Source organism: Diabrotica virgifera, chromosome 3 (genome assembly GCF_917563875.1).
Source record: "Diabrotica virgifera virgifera chromosome 3, PGI_DIABVI_V3a".
In the NCBI taxonomy this organism is placed as follows: Eukaryota; Metazoa; Arthropoda; class Insecta; order Coleoptera; family Chrysomelidae; genus Diabrotica; species Diabrotica virgifera.
Window position 1 is genome coordinate 257,367,966 of NC_065445.1, and position 16,737 is coordinate 257,384,702.

Genomic DNA, 16,737 nt, shown 5'->3' on the forward strand with positions numbered 1-16,737 from the left:
TTACATACTTTTCAAAATTTTTGGGCTTTCTATTTGCATTTTGATACAAGCAGACAATGTTCTAACTCTGGCTTTCTTTAATTGTAGCATTTAACTACTTGTAACGCCGACCTGAAGATGATCTGAATATTGTAGAGATCGAAACCGGTCGTCGAAGTATTATTAAATGATTGTGAGTAAGTCTGTGTTTCTTTACTTCATTTAAAAAATACAGATATAATTCTGAATGACCAACTCGAGACAAACAGCTCCCCACTCCTCAACCTCTTCAGTTAAAGACTTTAAAAGGGCAAACCCATAGTAAACTAAATCACTTGTGAAAGGCACTCTGCCGAAACAGCTGTAGTCACATAGTTATAATAAATTTTGTGAAAGTATAGAAAACAAACGTTTTCAGTGTTTTATTGTTAGAATTATTTTAAAGCTTTTTTTCTTGTAATAAAGCAATGTTCTAGAAGTTATTAAATTATAGTAAATTTTTGATACGATCCCGATAAAAACCGTCCCGTACGGCGTTGTCTCCCGTAAGCCTCGTGCTCGAGAAAATTGTGAACAAGACATAGGAGGATCTGATGAGTGGTCTTCATCCTCAATTAATTGGAAAAGTTTTTGCTGTCCCAGATTTGATTCTGGAAGTGCCATTGAATTAATCACAGAGTAATTACTATAGTTAAAAACTTATCTTCGCTTTCAGCAACCTGCTTCAAAAGGCGGAAAATTGGTCGGCATTCGACAACTCGAAAACCGAAAACAGAGATGATAAAAATTGTTTGAGTGCTAGAGCGAATTTGAGGTAGAAAAAATATCAATTAGTCACTAAAAGCTTTGTTTGACAGTAGTAATTGTGGATATAATCTGGGATATACTCGTACTTGAAACAGTATGTAGCCTTTCCTTACACTCACATTTATTTTTCTCAAGGGAAAACAACACATTTTATGAGACACTTAACGTTGATACAAATATAGCTTGTTACAACTTATAATGAATGGAAAGATGGGATACATTATTTATTACAAGAGAGTATACCAAATTCTCTTCGTATACTCATTATCTGACATCCTAGAAATATGGCCAGTCCATCTTAGCCTGTCCACAAAAGGCTGTCCACAATATATCTGCAACGAATACTGCAATTCTTTGGTCACGTAGTTCGCAGAGGTGACGACGCGACAGTTTGGAGAGATTAATTGTTTTTGGAAACGTTCCGGGGAGAAGATCAAGAGGGCGATCACCAACTAGATGGTCCGTCCAAATAAAGAATTCAGCTGGAAACTCATTCTGCGAAGCTCTTAGAGCAGCTGAAGATAGAGACCAATGGAGAAACTTTGTTAGGAATATGGGAAGAAATCACGATCCTCAGTAATGTCTAGTATAATTCAAAGTTATTCATTTTCGACCCCATAGCCTATTTTCTTTACGGCCCCAAACTTTCGACGTATTTTTGTTTTAAAGATACCAAGTAGTCTCTCGTCCTTTTTGGATACAGTTAATGTTTCAGGCTCATATATCGAAACCGGTCTAATTAAGGTCTTGTAAATGTTGAGCTTTATTGCAAGATTTAGGTGTTTATTTCTCAGATGTTTCTGAACACCACGGATAGTTTTGTTTGTTTTGTTTGCTGTGCTCGTCTTGTTTACTTCGCTGTTTGTCGTATTTGTTGTTTACTAGCGATTTAGCGATCCAAGATATAGGAATTTTTTTACTTTTGTTTCAAAGATACCAAGTAGTCTCTCGTTCTTTTTGGATAAAGTTAACGTTTCAGGCTCATATATCGAAACCGGTCTTATTAAAGTCTTGTAAATGTTGAGCTTTATTGCAAGATTTGGTGTTTATTTGTCAGATGTTTCAGAAGACCACAGATATATTTTTTTGTTTGATCCAAGATATATGGATTTTTTTACTTACTCAAAGGTATAGTAGTATAGTGGTTACTTTGGATTCTCCGTTGACCATTTTGAGGGCTTTTAGCTTGAACATAAAGGATATAACGGGATAGAGTGGTAAAATCTGCAGTCGGCTGGATTCTTATTTGGGATTGGGTACTCGAAAGTATGTATTTTAAAACCCCTTTAGCCAAATTGTTAGCTTCCTAGGTGGCATCAGGGGCCTCTTCGAAAACCTTGAGCGATCATTTACTTTAAAAAATCTGAAAAAATTCATGAACATACATTTTCATGTCTAACAACACTCATGTATAAAAAAACGTTTTTTACGTTTTACAACGATTTAAAAGGGTTTTCTACAAGGAATGTCCAATCTGAAATGTCTTCAAAAACTGAGGCAATTCATCAAAACACAATCCGACTGTATTATTTTTTCGAAAGCACGTACATCAGATATGTCATCGCTCTAAGCCACAGCCACAACAGACTATGTTACATATAAACGTCCCTCGTTATCCCTAACTTTGTCTCTTTGACCGTACTAACCCTTCCAGTTTATAGTGTAGGAAGATTAAGGGCTGTCTGAAGTGACTTGTTAAGCTCTCTAAAGTCGAACGACGTTTCGAGAGCCAGAGCATTAACAAACAATTTCAAGTGAAATGAAACGAAATGAACGACGGACTAAAAGGCAGTAAGCCATTGAAGCAGTAAAGCAGTATTTAGTAGTCGTCACGGATTTTAGAGTAATTTGGACTTGGCTTTGTTTAGAATGCATTCGTGTATTATAAAGCGCTTTTGCTTGATGAGTGCAGGCAAATGAGATACTACTGTTGCAGGATATTGTTATTCCTGTCGTTGGTTTATCTCGGAATTTCAGCAGGAATTTGTGATTTCCATCAAAATATTAAAAAAATTCATATTATGACTTCATTAGCGGAATTATTTTTGAAGCGAAGATTTGATAGTGACATTATATTAATTTTTCTCTATAGTCAATTGAAAAATCTTCACGATACATGAAATTGATGGACGAGTTAGTTTACTCAACAAGGGGAGTCCGTTATACAAATGTAAACGTTTCATTTAATTATAGAGTGTTTGCAATCTGCTCATTAAAATAGTCCATTTTTTTTTACTTTTTTTGGGATACGACAGTCTTCTTCCAAGGTAGCGATATTATATTACCAGTAATATATTTGTATTCCCACAAATTTTTGAAATTAGATTTTTTAATAAGTTTTTATGCTTAATATACTTGAAAGGAAATAACCGCTGAAGAATTAACTTCGTTATAATTCTGAAAAGTACTATATAACCAAATCTTGCGGCAAAACACAGCTGTACGATAAAAAAGAAGTAATTTTACCTATATAGTTCAGTGAAAGTTGTAGTGTCGTCTTGAATCAAACATATTTCCATGTGTGTGATGTTAATTTTATATTTGTAATGGAATTCGTGTACGAAAAATTCGTTTAAACCCATAAACGAGTGTGGACCTTCATTTTCTTCTTTCCTCAGCTTTTCCCTTTTCAGGGATCGCTTTTCCTTACTCTTCCTCGCCACTTATTCCTGTCCATCGTATTTTCTTCACCTAAACCTTTCTCTATCAAGTCCGTTGCCACACAGTCTGTCATCTTCTCCTCGGTTTTCTCTACCTCTCCTTACACTTCTACAGCTCTACCCTTCGTCCCACATAGTTTTTATTTCTACGTCTAACGTGACCAAACTATTGCAGTCTTTGTTTTTGAATTTTTTTTTGAGACTGTAGTCATCCCTTTCCCTAATTAAATCGTTCCTGATCCTGTTCCTTATAGTCTTACCCAGCATCCACTGTAAAATTTTCAGTTCAGCTACCTCCCATCTTCTTTTCCTGAATATTCTTTATAGACCACAGGTCTCACCACACTCTTGTATATCTTTTCTTTTAACCCTTCCCTGATTTTTAGATCAGAGAGAACCCCGGTCATTCGCTTCCAGTTAAACCAACCAGCCTGTATCCTGTGGGCAGGTGTGGACCTTCACACATAGTATTAAAGAAAACCAATAAATCTGTCTATAATTAATGTTCCTTTTTTTACGTTTTTATATACTTCGCCTGTTCTTTGTCTTTTTGTCACTTTGTCCGGGAAAAATCTTGTAGTCTATTTTAAACATACTTCCCGACTAGCTAGAGATCTGAAATTTTCAGAATAGCTCAGAACTCTGTGAAAATGCAATCTTCAACAGCTTTTACTTGGAAGCATGGTTTTATTTGAAATTTTAAGCCATTTTAAATTTTGTATGGTAAAATTAGTTCCCACTTTTCTCCAGAGATGGCGCTACTAGTTGTCTCAATATGTCATGTAAAATTTTCTATTCATTTGTAACCGCTACTGAACATGTAAAATTGACAGGCTAATTTGTTTACATAAAAGATTCTCCAAAATAAATATTATTGGATTTATATGAGTTTAAAATCGATTACAAAAATCTTTCATGACATAGGAATTGAAACAACAAAATAGTTTATAATTTTATTTTGTGTTCTATAAATAATAAAAACGTGGTACATATTATAAAAAGTCCTTTTTTATATAAAAGTGTAATTATATTATTTATCTTTATATTTTCCATTATTCCTTTGTGTTTCTTGACGACAGCTAGTCTAATCCTAATCATTGTTTAAATTCGATTTGTTTAATGACTTTCATACTGAAAATACTTAACAGGCCATTACAGTTAACAAATTAACCTACAGTTGAGATAATTCTGCGAAAACGGCCGAAGAGCTATTCGCAAATCTTGCGGCAAAAGGCAGCTGAGCCATAAAAAATTCATTAAAGTGAACTAATTTTACCTATGTAGTTCAGTCAAATTTGGCATTGGCTTCGGAAAAAATCCCGGAAAATCGCATTTTGGTATATATCTTATTATTGTTATTGACATATCTATCTACTATCTATCTATCTCTACGTGTATACTATAATATATTTAGTTTAGCTTAAGCATCACTATACAAAAGAGTTAAAATGACAAAGCACTATACACAGAATGCATAAGAGGATTAGAACATTAGATAGAGGAAATTGAAAAGAAAAACGTATAAAGGCGAAAGCAGAGAAATGCAGGGAAAGTTTTATAATAATATTTTTTCTGAAACTGCTTTCTTGTTGCATAGGTGGTCAAAGTATTATATTCATATTTTGGCTCCACAATAATTATTGTAGCTCAATTCCATATAAACATAATACATACATACTTAAATAATGCCCTTATTTCTCTACACTTAAAAACTCAAATTTGTATGATATTTTTATTATTATTTTATCTACATACTTACATTTCACGTACTGCAATAAAACCTGTACTTCACCGGTTCATGAGGACCCTTATCGCTTTTATCACAAATAAACAAATTACTAATATATGTCTCACAGCAGAGGAAATATGAGGTATGGTATGATGATTATGGTGTGGTGTGGTAAAATATATTATAAGAGGTAGTGGGATGGAGGTTGAAGTGAGATCTTCATTAAACGAAGAATAACAGCAGAACTTATACGAGTTCAAATTAAATAAAAAGAAGAAAAACAAGATTTGGATGCAGAAGGAAAAGAACCAGTTGAATATGGACAAGTGGAGGAAAGTGAGAAGAAGAAAAGGGTAAGAAGAAAATGAAGAACACTTGCGTTAACAAGTTAACTTACCTATTAACGAACGAAACATTCTCTTAATTATCCCGCCATTTAATATTTAGGGCTGAGCTAGATTACGATTCTTGATATTTCCACTCGTAACTATCTATAATAAAAGCGCAACATCGATCTTTACACAAAAGTTTAGCTTTCGCCAAACTGTCGACAAAGTTGTCCTTTTATTAACAAACTTCACCTGTATAATAAAACACATTCGATACTCTAGAACCGCCATTTTTTTGTAAACAAAGCCGCGCTATTTTTTGAACTCATTCTAACCACGCTCACGTGTAACTGAGTTGAACTACTAGTAAGTAAAATAATTGCGGTAAATTATAGCTTTGATATCGAAACTAAGTATTTTATTTAGAGTTTCCAAGTAACGTGCAAATATTATGTAATTATGATAAATAAATATTCGGTTTATCGAGTTTTATCTATTAGTATTAATCGTTCCTATTTAAAGTTTTTACTAAGACGGTTATATATCAAACTACCACAGAAAAATTAGAAGTCATAAAACGGCAAAAGGCAAAGGCATACCAAGATAGTATACACAGATTCTTCAATGTTGAACCCTTCCCATTCTCCATTCTTCGAGACGAAACCCTAAAACTATCCTGGAAACTAAACGCAATATCGAGTAAGACTTTCTTCTTCTTACGGTGACTATATGTTCCGGATATGGGCGATCCGTATGACTATCCTAACTTTACTTGCTCCTATTCGAAATAGTCCGGTTTTTGATGTATCGAATCATTTTCTCAGGTTTTGAAGCCAAGATATTATTCTTCACGCTGGTCCTCTCTTTCCAAATACCTTGCTCTGAAGAATGAATTGCAACAAGCCACATCTCTGTTCATTCCTCATAACATGGCAAAGTTACTCTAGTTTGCGCTGTTTATTACGAACGCTGATCTCGCTTTTCCTGTGCGTTGGTTTATTTCACTTGAGTGGTTTTATTGGCTGTTTATGTTGGTACCAAGGTATGTGTAGCTATCCACGCTGTCAATTGGTTGTTGTTTAACCAAAAGCCGTGCATTTAATATTTCACGCTTACTGACTACTATGTACTTTGTTTTTTTCGTATTGAGTCAAGTCCATGTTTTCCATATCTAATGTTGTTTAGACGAACTTCGTTGACTAATACGCCTTCCTGTTGTTCTCCTAGCGCTTGTTCCAAGATATGTTCAGGGTGCATACTAAATATCACCGGGGACAGAATACATTCTTGTCTCACTCTTCTATCTAGGGAGACTGCCTGTTCCAACCTCTTTCAACACAAAAGCTCTTATTTCATGTTTTAAAATCAATTTTAGTAACTGCAAATATCTTCATGAAAGAATTTTGAACATGCAATGCCTAAAAAAGGATTGACTTTTTCGAACTAATGATTTTTGAGGTCGCAGTGGCAGTGCCCTAATCGGCAAAGGAGGTTACTTAGACCACCAAATATTTATCAAATCACATTTTTTTTACATATTTGTCTGATATCTTTCTTTAATGATCTTTCCATACACCAGGGCATTTAGGAAAAAATAAATCAATTTTTAAATACAGCACCTAGAGACTTGAAACTTTTTGCACTGTGTTCGGGATAACTCCAGGAAAAAAGTCTACAATAGAAAAATAGATCCTCCTCCTACTAAGTGCCTTCTCTATTGAGGTTGACGATCAATATGGCAAATTTCTCTCTGTTATGGGCTTGATGAATTAAATCATACTCTGTTGTCTGGGTCCAATCTCTGATGTTTCTGTTTCGGAGCCAGATGGAAATGATTTGTGTCATATGCAGCAGCTTAACTTAGCTTATTAAACTTATTAAGGTAGATTATGCAAGTTGCATTTTTTTTTAAATTTTGCAATATATTGTTATTGTTTTTTGTTTTACTTCATTATGGTAGGGGAGCTAAGTATGCTAAATGTGCAATCACTCGAGCGTTATGGGGACCTATTGGGTTGTGAAGAGTAGGTCCTAAAACCAAAAAAAGTTAAGTACAGTTTTCCATTTTAGTGGGGACTTTCCATTTTTAATTTAATTTTCCATTTCCAACAATCGTTTTTTTAGATTATAGCGCCATCTATCCATAATTCGAAAAAATGCACTCAAAAGTGCATAAACATATTTTGATATTAAGATAACAAAATACTAAGAGCAGATTTTGCTACTCCTGAGTTTTTGGGGTAGATCCAATCTCCATGGTACCTGGCGCCCAGGGTTACTGCTAAGGTACGTCACCTGGAGTTTCGAGGGGTTTCGGCATTAAATTGATGCAAACATATTACTTGTTTTTGGGTTTACTAAACACGAATATGACAACATAACCGATCATCAGAGCATCTATACACGTCATCTTGTGGAATTTCGAGGCTTTCCGACACTAAATTGCTGCTTGGGGTTATAAGAAAATAGCAAAAACTCTCAATAATCTCAATGTACAGCTCTATCAACCCTGTAGATATCTTAATCTCAATTGTTTTCAACAATCTGGCTGTTTGGTCGTGTCCGCGAATAATGTCATTCAGTGTAGATTCGATTACTGTCTAGTAGCTTGATAATAAAGTTTGTGGTTAGTTAATAAGAACAGATGCATCTTAAATAGGGTTAGGTCGCTTTCTGGGTCACGCGAAAGCTAGTGTCTCCTTGATGCACTCCTTAAATAAACTAGCTCGTAGCACACTAATTGAGTTAGAATGAGTTAGAGGAGTTGGAAAACTCGAAATGTACGAGAGAATCTATTTATTGCTGCACTGGCTAATAATTCCATTAAGAGTGTAATTAAATAACCGGTATGTAAAACAGAAACACGGGTGCTAAAGAAGCATAAAAAATAAAAACAAGATTTCTGTTTTCCGTATCTCATCAAATACAACGATCCATTCGAATTATTATACAGAGCTTTTGATTGTGTAAATCACGACATTTTGATAAAAAATTAAATTTCTACGGAATTATAGTACGTTCTCTAACGGTAAAATATTGCAAAACCTCTAAATTTTAAAAAACTGCTTGGATTGACATGAAATCTGGCATACACGTAGCTAAGAAGACAAAGAAAAAAGTGATATTGTGCCGATGTGTGCTTTTGCCCTGGGGGTGTGTTTCACCCCCTCTCGGGAATGAAGAAATATATGTCCAAAATAAGATCGGAAATAGATAAAATGACTAATTCTAAGCAACTTTTGTTCTATGGAGTTTTTGCACCAAGTTAATACTTTTTGAGTTATTTGCGAGTGAATATGTTTATTTTTCAACAAAATAACCACGTTTTTAGACGGTTTTTCGCAAAACACAAAAAGTAAGTATTTTGTCGGAAAAAACATTCTTAGCAAAAATATAGCCTGTAAAAAAGTGAACAAAACAGTGTGTACATTAAGTCTCTACATCTAGCAGAAGCAGAGTTATAGCTAACGAAAAATAGATTCATACTCATCAAATTCCAAATCGAATTTTTTAACGTGAAATAACCAAAAAATGAAGCACTTTTTGGGGAAAACTCATAATAACTTTTTTAAAGTGTCTAGAAAAAGCTTTATTTTTGTTTTATAAAAAAATTTCTAGCAACAAATGTAAACAAGTTACGCTCAAAATAAAGTTAGTTCCTTTTTAAACGCTTTTATTTAGTTTAATATTTTGCGTCAAATCTTTAGACGTTAATTTGACTGCCTTTTCTCCAATGCAAATGAATGAAAATTTGCAGACATATGCATGCGCGGGAACAATACACGAATAGTCAATAAAAATTTTCTTTTATGTTTATTAATTGTTTAAATAAAAAAAAACGATTTTAATGGAAAATGCTTAAATTCTCTTGTTTTTTTATAATGTAAAAACTTGAAACTTTTCCGGATTGTAGCTAATGATATGAACTATAATATATAAGTTCACTTTTTACATTAATTGTTAACGTTATGCTTTATAAATAAACAATAAAGTTTTAAATTTTTTGCCGATTCCGACTACTTTTTATCTTTGTACATCATATGTTTTATATACATATTTTAATAAACATGACGATATATTTTAATGTTTGAAAAGTGTAAGACTAAAAAGTAAAAAATAAAAAAATATAAAAAATTTTTTTTAAGAAACGCTTTTCTTTAGTTACGAGTGACTAAAATTAAAAATATTATAAAAAAATCAACTAAAAAGCCAAAAATAAAAAAAAATTGAAAAAATCTAACACATTCGTTAAAGAAAAGCGTGGGGCGAAAACCGTTTATTCGATGAAGACGCGCCACGCTGTTCTTTGACGAATGTGTTAGATTTTTTCAATTTTTTTTTATTTTTTGCTTTTTAGTTGATTTTTTTATAATATTTTTAATTTTACTCGTAACTAAAGAAAAGCGTTTCTTAAAAATTTTTTTTTCATATTTTTTTATTTATAATAAAATCGGGAAAATCACCTACTAACTAGCGTCTTAAATGAACTTAATCGTTACCACTTCACAAGTTTCTTTACTCATGTATATATTGATTATATGTAAGTTTCATCGGTTCAAAGTAATCCTTTTTGAAAGGGCCGTAGTTAAAAGTGCTTGAACGGGTCACTAATCACGAGTGTATGCAAATTAGAAACACCAAATCTTAACCAATTTTTGTCTTACAGAAAAACAAAAAAATACAAAATATTCACAAAAACAAAGCAGACTTTTTATATCTACTTAAGATTTTTGGTATCTCTAACAATTTTTAAGTTATTTTGAAAAAAAGAGTTTTTTTCAAAATGAAAAATTTTATTTTAAAACCAAATTTTTTCAAAAATAAGCAAGTTGAATCGATGAAACTTACAGATCGTATAAACACAACATAAGTAAAATAAGTAGTGAAGCGGTAACGATTAATTTTATTTAAGTTGCTAATTAGGGGGTGAACTTCTCGTTCTTTTTTTGCCAAAACAAAAGGGACCTACTTTATTTTGAGCGTAACTTGCTTACATTTGATGCTAGAAACTTTTTTTATAAGAACAGAAATAAAGCTTTTTTTATACACTTTAAAAAAGTTGTAATGAGTTTTCCCCAAAAAGTGCTTCGTTTTTTGAATATTTCATGTTGAAATATTCTCTTTGGAATTTGGCGAATATGAACCTATTTTTCATTACCTATAACTCTGGTTCTGCTAAGTCTAGAGACCTCATGCATACACCTTTTTTTTACTTTTGTACAGGCTATATTTTTGCTAAAAAATTTTTTTTCGATAAAATACATTTTGAATTATTTGCGAAAAACCGTCTAAATACGTGGTTATTTTGTTGAAAAATGAACATATTCACTCGCAAATAACTCGAAAAGTGTTGACTTGGCAAAAAAACTCTATAGGACAAAAGTTGCTTATAATTAGTCACTTTATCCATTTCCGCACTTATTTTGGACATATATTTTTTAGCCCCCGAGAGGGGGTGAAATTCACCTCCAGGGCAAAAGCACACATCGGCACAATATCACTTTTTTTTCTTTGACATGTTAGCTATGCGTATGCCAAATTTCATGTCAATCAAAGCGGTTCTCTAAAATTTACAGCAAAAACCGTGAAAGAAACCGTATTAGAGGTATTTCTTTGAATTAGTTTCAATCTTACTTGGATAATAAGAAACAACTGGTTAAAGCAAATGATACAGACTCTAGTTTCAAAAATATTGTATGTGGGGTACCACAAGCTTCAGTATTGGATCCTCTGCTTGTCCTTATAATGACATTACTAGTTTAAAAATCGATGGAAATTTTTTTCTTTTTGCTGATGATACCAGTATTACTTGGAGCAACTCAAATATTGCAACTCTTCATGCTACTATAACTTCTTATCTACTCACAATAGAAACCTGGCCCGATTCTAATTTACTCTCTTTTAACGTAGATAAAACAGTAGCATTATCCTATAGAGCTCTTCAACCCCCTTACTTCTTAATAACAGCCAGATCAGTATCGTTGATTCTGTAAAATTTCTTCATCATCATCAACCCGTACTCTGACCTGTATACTGACATAGGTCTCCCTCATCTCTTTCGATCTTTCTCTGTTTTGTGCGGCTTGCATCCAGTTGCCGACAATACGCTTCAGATCGGCAGCCCATCTGGTTGGTGGTCGTCCTCGGCTCCGTAGTGCTTCTTTTCATGGTCTCCACTCGACAATACGTTTTGTCCATCGGTTGTCTGAAAATCTGGCGACGTGTCCTGCCCAATTCCACTTGAGCGACGTGATTCTTTCGACGGCGTCCGTTGTTTTTGTTCTACGACGTATTTCTTCGTTTGGGATTCGGTCCCTCAGGGAGACACCCAACATCTGGCGCTCCATAGCCCTCTGAGTTATGCTAATCTTGATCACTACCTTTTTTGTAAGTGTTAATGTTTCCGCTCCATAAGTGAGTACAGGCAATACACACTGGTCAAAGATTTTCCTTTTCAGGCATATGGGTAAGTCCGATTTATGCCTGGTTGCACCAACAGATCTTAAGCTCCAGCTTAGATAAGCCCTACTTATAGATAGGACCTCCTTGAGCATCACTTACGTTGCACCATAATTTTATATTCTTACCTCATTATCAATTATATCTATTATTATATTATGGTATTCTTATTGTAATATATTATAATTATATTATATTAATTCTTATGATATTCTCGAATTAAGCTTAAGATCTGTTGGTGCAACCGGGCATTAAATACATAGCTCAGTTTACCAAACGCTGCCCAGGCTAATCCTATGCGACGTGGGAGCTCGCACGTCTGGTTATCTCTTTCCAATCGAATTTTATGCCCCAGTAGGTACTTATAAGATGCAGTCTGCTCAATATCCATTCCATCAACAACAATATTACGAATTAGCACCAGATTAGTCATTGTCATTATTTTAGCCCGACCTCTAAGGAAGCGTGATATAACTTGTTCAACATTATTATTGCATCATCCATACGATCGGCTATAAGGACGATGTCATCTGCGAATCTCAAATGGCTGAGCTTCTCTCCATTTATATTGACACCATATTCATTCAGATCTGCCTTCTTAAAAGTGTGTTCTAAAAGGGTTGTGAACAGCTTTGGTGAGATGGTGTCTCCTTGCCGTACTCCTCGCTGCATACAGAATTCATTAGTTTGTTTATCAGAGAGTCTTACGCTAGCCGTTGCATTGTGGTAGATATGTTTTATCATGTTAGTGTAGCGATGGTCTATTCGACATTCTGTCAATGCTTTTAACATTTTCTACTGGTTTATGGTATCGAACGCTTTCTCGTAGTCCACGAATATCAGTGCCAATGGTTTGTTGTATTCCGCCGACTTCTCTATCAAGTTTTTTATTACCAGTAAGTGGTCGTTAGTGCTATATGCGGATCTAAACCCAGCTTGTTATCTAGGCTGATAGAAGTCTAACTTAGCCTCCAGTCTTTTTTTGATAATTTTTGTAAAAAGTTTGTATATGTGTGATAGCAGACTGATAGGACGGTAGTTTTTTAGATCTGTTATATCACCTTTCTTGTGCAATAACTGCACATAACATGACTGCATAACAATGACTGCATTGTTCCATTGGGAAGGGGTTTTTCCTTGGTAAATGCATTCGGTGAAAAGTTTGGCCAAAACCTGGATAATTTTATTTCCACCTTGTTTGATTGTGATTGCCTCGATCACTACTCCGTCATCGCCAGGGGATTTATTATTTTTCATTTCTGAAAGTGTCTTTTTTTAAATAGCAATCTTAAATGGTCCCTTCATATTGATGTGTTAAGCAAGAAACTATCCTCAGCTTGCTATGCAATAAGATCTGTTTCGAAGGAAATTAATTTAGCCTCTTCCAAAATAACATATTTTTCTTTGTTCGAGTCGGATCTTCTATATGGTCTTCCTTTTTGCGGTTCCGGTACAGTTGCCCAATCCGATGCTACTTTTAAATTACAAAAAAGAGCAATAAGATATCTGTTTGGCCTCTGAAGAACAACACATTGCAGAAGCTACTTCAAAGATCACAGGATTTTAACACTTCCTTCTCTATATATTTTAGAAACTGTTTGCTTAATTCGTAAACATCTACATGTCTTTCCAGAAAGACCCAATCATGACTTCTTCTTCTTTTGCCCTTTAATTCGTCCAATTCTGAACATAGGCTTCCCCCAGTTTCCTCCATTCGCTTCTGTTTAGTGCTTTCTGTTTCCAGTGCGTTCCTCCTATCTTTTTAATGTCGTCTCCCCATCTCATCTGGGGTCGTCCTCTTGCTCTCTTTCCTGTCCATGGTCTCCATTGTTGTATCGTGCTATTCCACCTATTGTCCGTTTGTCTAGCGTTATGACCTGCGAAGCTCCATTTTAGCCTGGTTATATGTTGACCTGCGTCTTTGACTTTTGTTCTATTTCTGACCCAGTTGTTTTGCTTTTTGTCTGTCAATTTTACTCCTAACATTGCTCTCTCCATGGCTCTTTGTGTCTTTATTATTTTATCCATGTTTGCCTTGGTCAAGGTCCATGTTTGGCATGCGTATGTGAGAATTGGGAGTATGCACTGGTCAAACACTCTTGTTTTTAAGTATTGTTGTAATTTTTTATTCTTTAGACTATTCCACCAGAAATTCTACCTTTGACGTCTATTTACCGATCCCGCCCACTGAGTTAGTAAAGAACTCTATATTATATTCTGCAAAAAACTATAAAACCATCTCCCTCTACATCTACAACTTAAATCTGCAACATATTTTTCCACGTTCCCTAAAATGATAAAAGCCTATCTATTTGAAAGACCATATTATTCAGTAGCAGAGTTTCTTAATCAATAACTAAGAAATTACAGTACTTAATACTCTTATGTATGTAAATGTATAAGTAGAATTTTTTATCTACATTTTGGTGTCATAAATCCAGCAGCTTAAATTAACTTATTAATTAAGGTAGATTATGCAATTTGCATTTTTATTTAAATTTTGCAATAGATTGTTATTGTTTTTGTTTTACTTTCTTATTTTTTATGCACATTGACGATTTATAGAGTGCTAGTCAAGAGTCCGTACCCCCCTCCCCCCTCGTATCCTTTGAACGGTTATACTTATACACAATGCTTATACCTATAATAGTGAAATTTGGAGGGAGGAAATAAACGGACGTAAACTTCTTAACTAGTCGTAACAGGTGACGTAATAATGACAGATGACGTTACAGAGACACTGTGACCGATAATTTTAAATGGGACCTTAAGGCAAGTGATACCTCATTTGAAAGGTATTCAAAATACCTATTCAGCCATACTAATTTTTTTGGGTGTAAGTTGATTTTGATTTTGGTGAATAAATTAAATAAATATAATATTGTAGTTTCGCATTTAATTAATAAAAATTCAAATGTCCGCCTGTTTTTTTGTCAAAAAAGTTGACGTTTTTCAATTCTTTAGTAGTTTTCAACGTCAACCTTTTTGACAAGTAATCATAATTCATTGGCGGAATTTTGAATTTTTATTAATTAAATGCGAAACTACAATTTTATGTTTATTTTATTTATTCATCAAAATTAGATTAAAGTCAAACAGAATTAGTATGACTGAATAGGTATTTTCAATACCTTTCAAACGAGGTATCACTTACCATAAGGTCTCATTAAAATTATCTGTCTAGAGTACGCCAATGAATTAAGTAAAACGTGTTTTTGTACCGTCTCGGACGATATAAAAGTCGGAACGAAAAGCCTAGTTGATTATTATTCTTGCAGCGTTGATCGAAGAATAATAAACAACAACGAGGTATAAGAGGTGACTTATCCCGACAATTTTCCGCCGTCGTTTTGGTGCGTTGAACGAATCCGACGGTTTTCCTTTTACCTATCCTTATACGAGCGGTGATCGTAATTCCCAACATGTCTTTTCCCCTGGCGAGCTGAGCGAGATTTCCTCTCCTTATACGTCCATTTCATATTAATAAAAGTAATTCCTAATCCACGCGATCGTCAATATTATTCATTCATGTACAAAATATCGTCACATCGACCCGAACCGAAAGCTCGATGTGTAGATTATAAATATATTTTATTAACGAGTAATTAAGGCTAATTATTATATCTTTTGTATGTTTTGATTCTAAATAAAAATGTCTTAAAAAGCGAACCTTTTGTCTTCGGCTGAATTTTGTTAATTGGAGCATCGAATACAGCGACAAACGTTACACAGTGGCGCTGTAAAGTCATATGTCACTATTATGTCACCTGACATGACTAGTTAAGAAGCTTACGTCCTTCTATTTTCTCCCTCCAAATTTCACTATTATAGGTATAACCGTTCAAAAGATACGAGGGGGGATACGGAGTTTTGACTAGCACTGTATAATTTAAGTAAATAGTGTTTGTTACTGTTTTGATTTTTTTATGAATCTTTGTAAGCTTTGTCTATAAAATTGTATAATTTTCCATGACAATAAAGCATGTTTCGATTCTATTTCATTCTTGCTCCAAAAGTAGAGTATTTCGCAAAAAAAACGAAAAGCTGAAATTTGGATCGAAAAACTGAAAAATAAGTGTTCAATATTTTTCAAAAATCTAACGAATGACACTAAATCGAGTGATTATGTAAAATAGAACCAAAAATTGAAGACTTTTGAATTTTCTCTTCAGTTTCTTACGGTCCGATCGACTATTCAACACTCTGTATTGTTATGATCTGCTTTCTCTTACTTTTATAATAATTAGTATTTATTTAATTAATTATTCAATTGTCGCAAATCATACATAAAAATTAAGAAAAATCTCAGGGTGCCTTTTTGTCGTACAAAAAAAATAACTAAATTATCTTAGGTTATACTTATCCTTTCTCGTGGCTTCAGTATCTCTTAGTTGATCCTTATCGGGATAAAATAGGAAAAGGAAATAAATAGAAATACCATAAATAAGCACATCCAAATATCTTTTATTATCAAAATGTAATACTCTGAATATTTATCAATAAAATCCTGTGGGCATAACTGTCTCAATGAAACTTTTACCACATAAACTAATTTTAATTCAACAAATATTTATCGGTATGTTCTTGATAACATTGATAAAACAAGCTAAACAAACAAATTTAGGTATTCGCAAAACTACTTATACTTCCTATTAAATTTTTGAAATATTGGAATCTTAGTTCATATGCTTTTACTCAAAAAAATTAACTTTTGAACATAAAGAAAATCTATCACATAAATTATTGACTGACCTTTTTATTCACACAATGATGT

The 16,737-nt window shown here is 33.6% G+C and overlaps 1 protein-coding gene across 5 annotated transcripts in view; it reads right to left on the reverse strand.

Moving 5' to 3' along the window:
- LOC114329669 (breast cancer anti-estrogen resistance protein 3 homolog) overlaps positions 1-16,737 on the reverse strand; it is a 288,951-nt gene that overhangs the window by 97,996 nt on the left and 174,218 nt on the right. The window contains exon 1 of one of the 5 annotated variants that reach the window (XM_028278854.2): positions 5,573-5,828. The exons of the other annotated variants lie outside the window; for them this stretch is intronic. The gene's annotated coding sequence lies outside the window, so the exon portion shown is untranslated. Of the gene's footprint in view, positions 1-5,572; positions 5,829-16,737 lie in introns of those variants that run through there. 5 annotated transcript variants of the gene reach the window in all.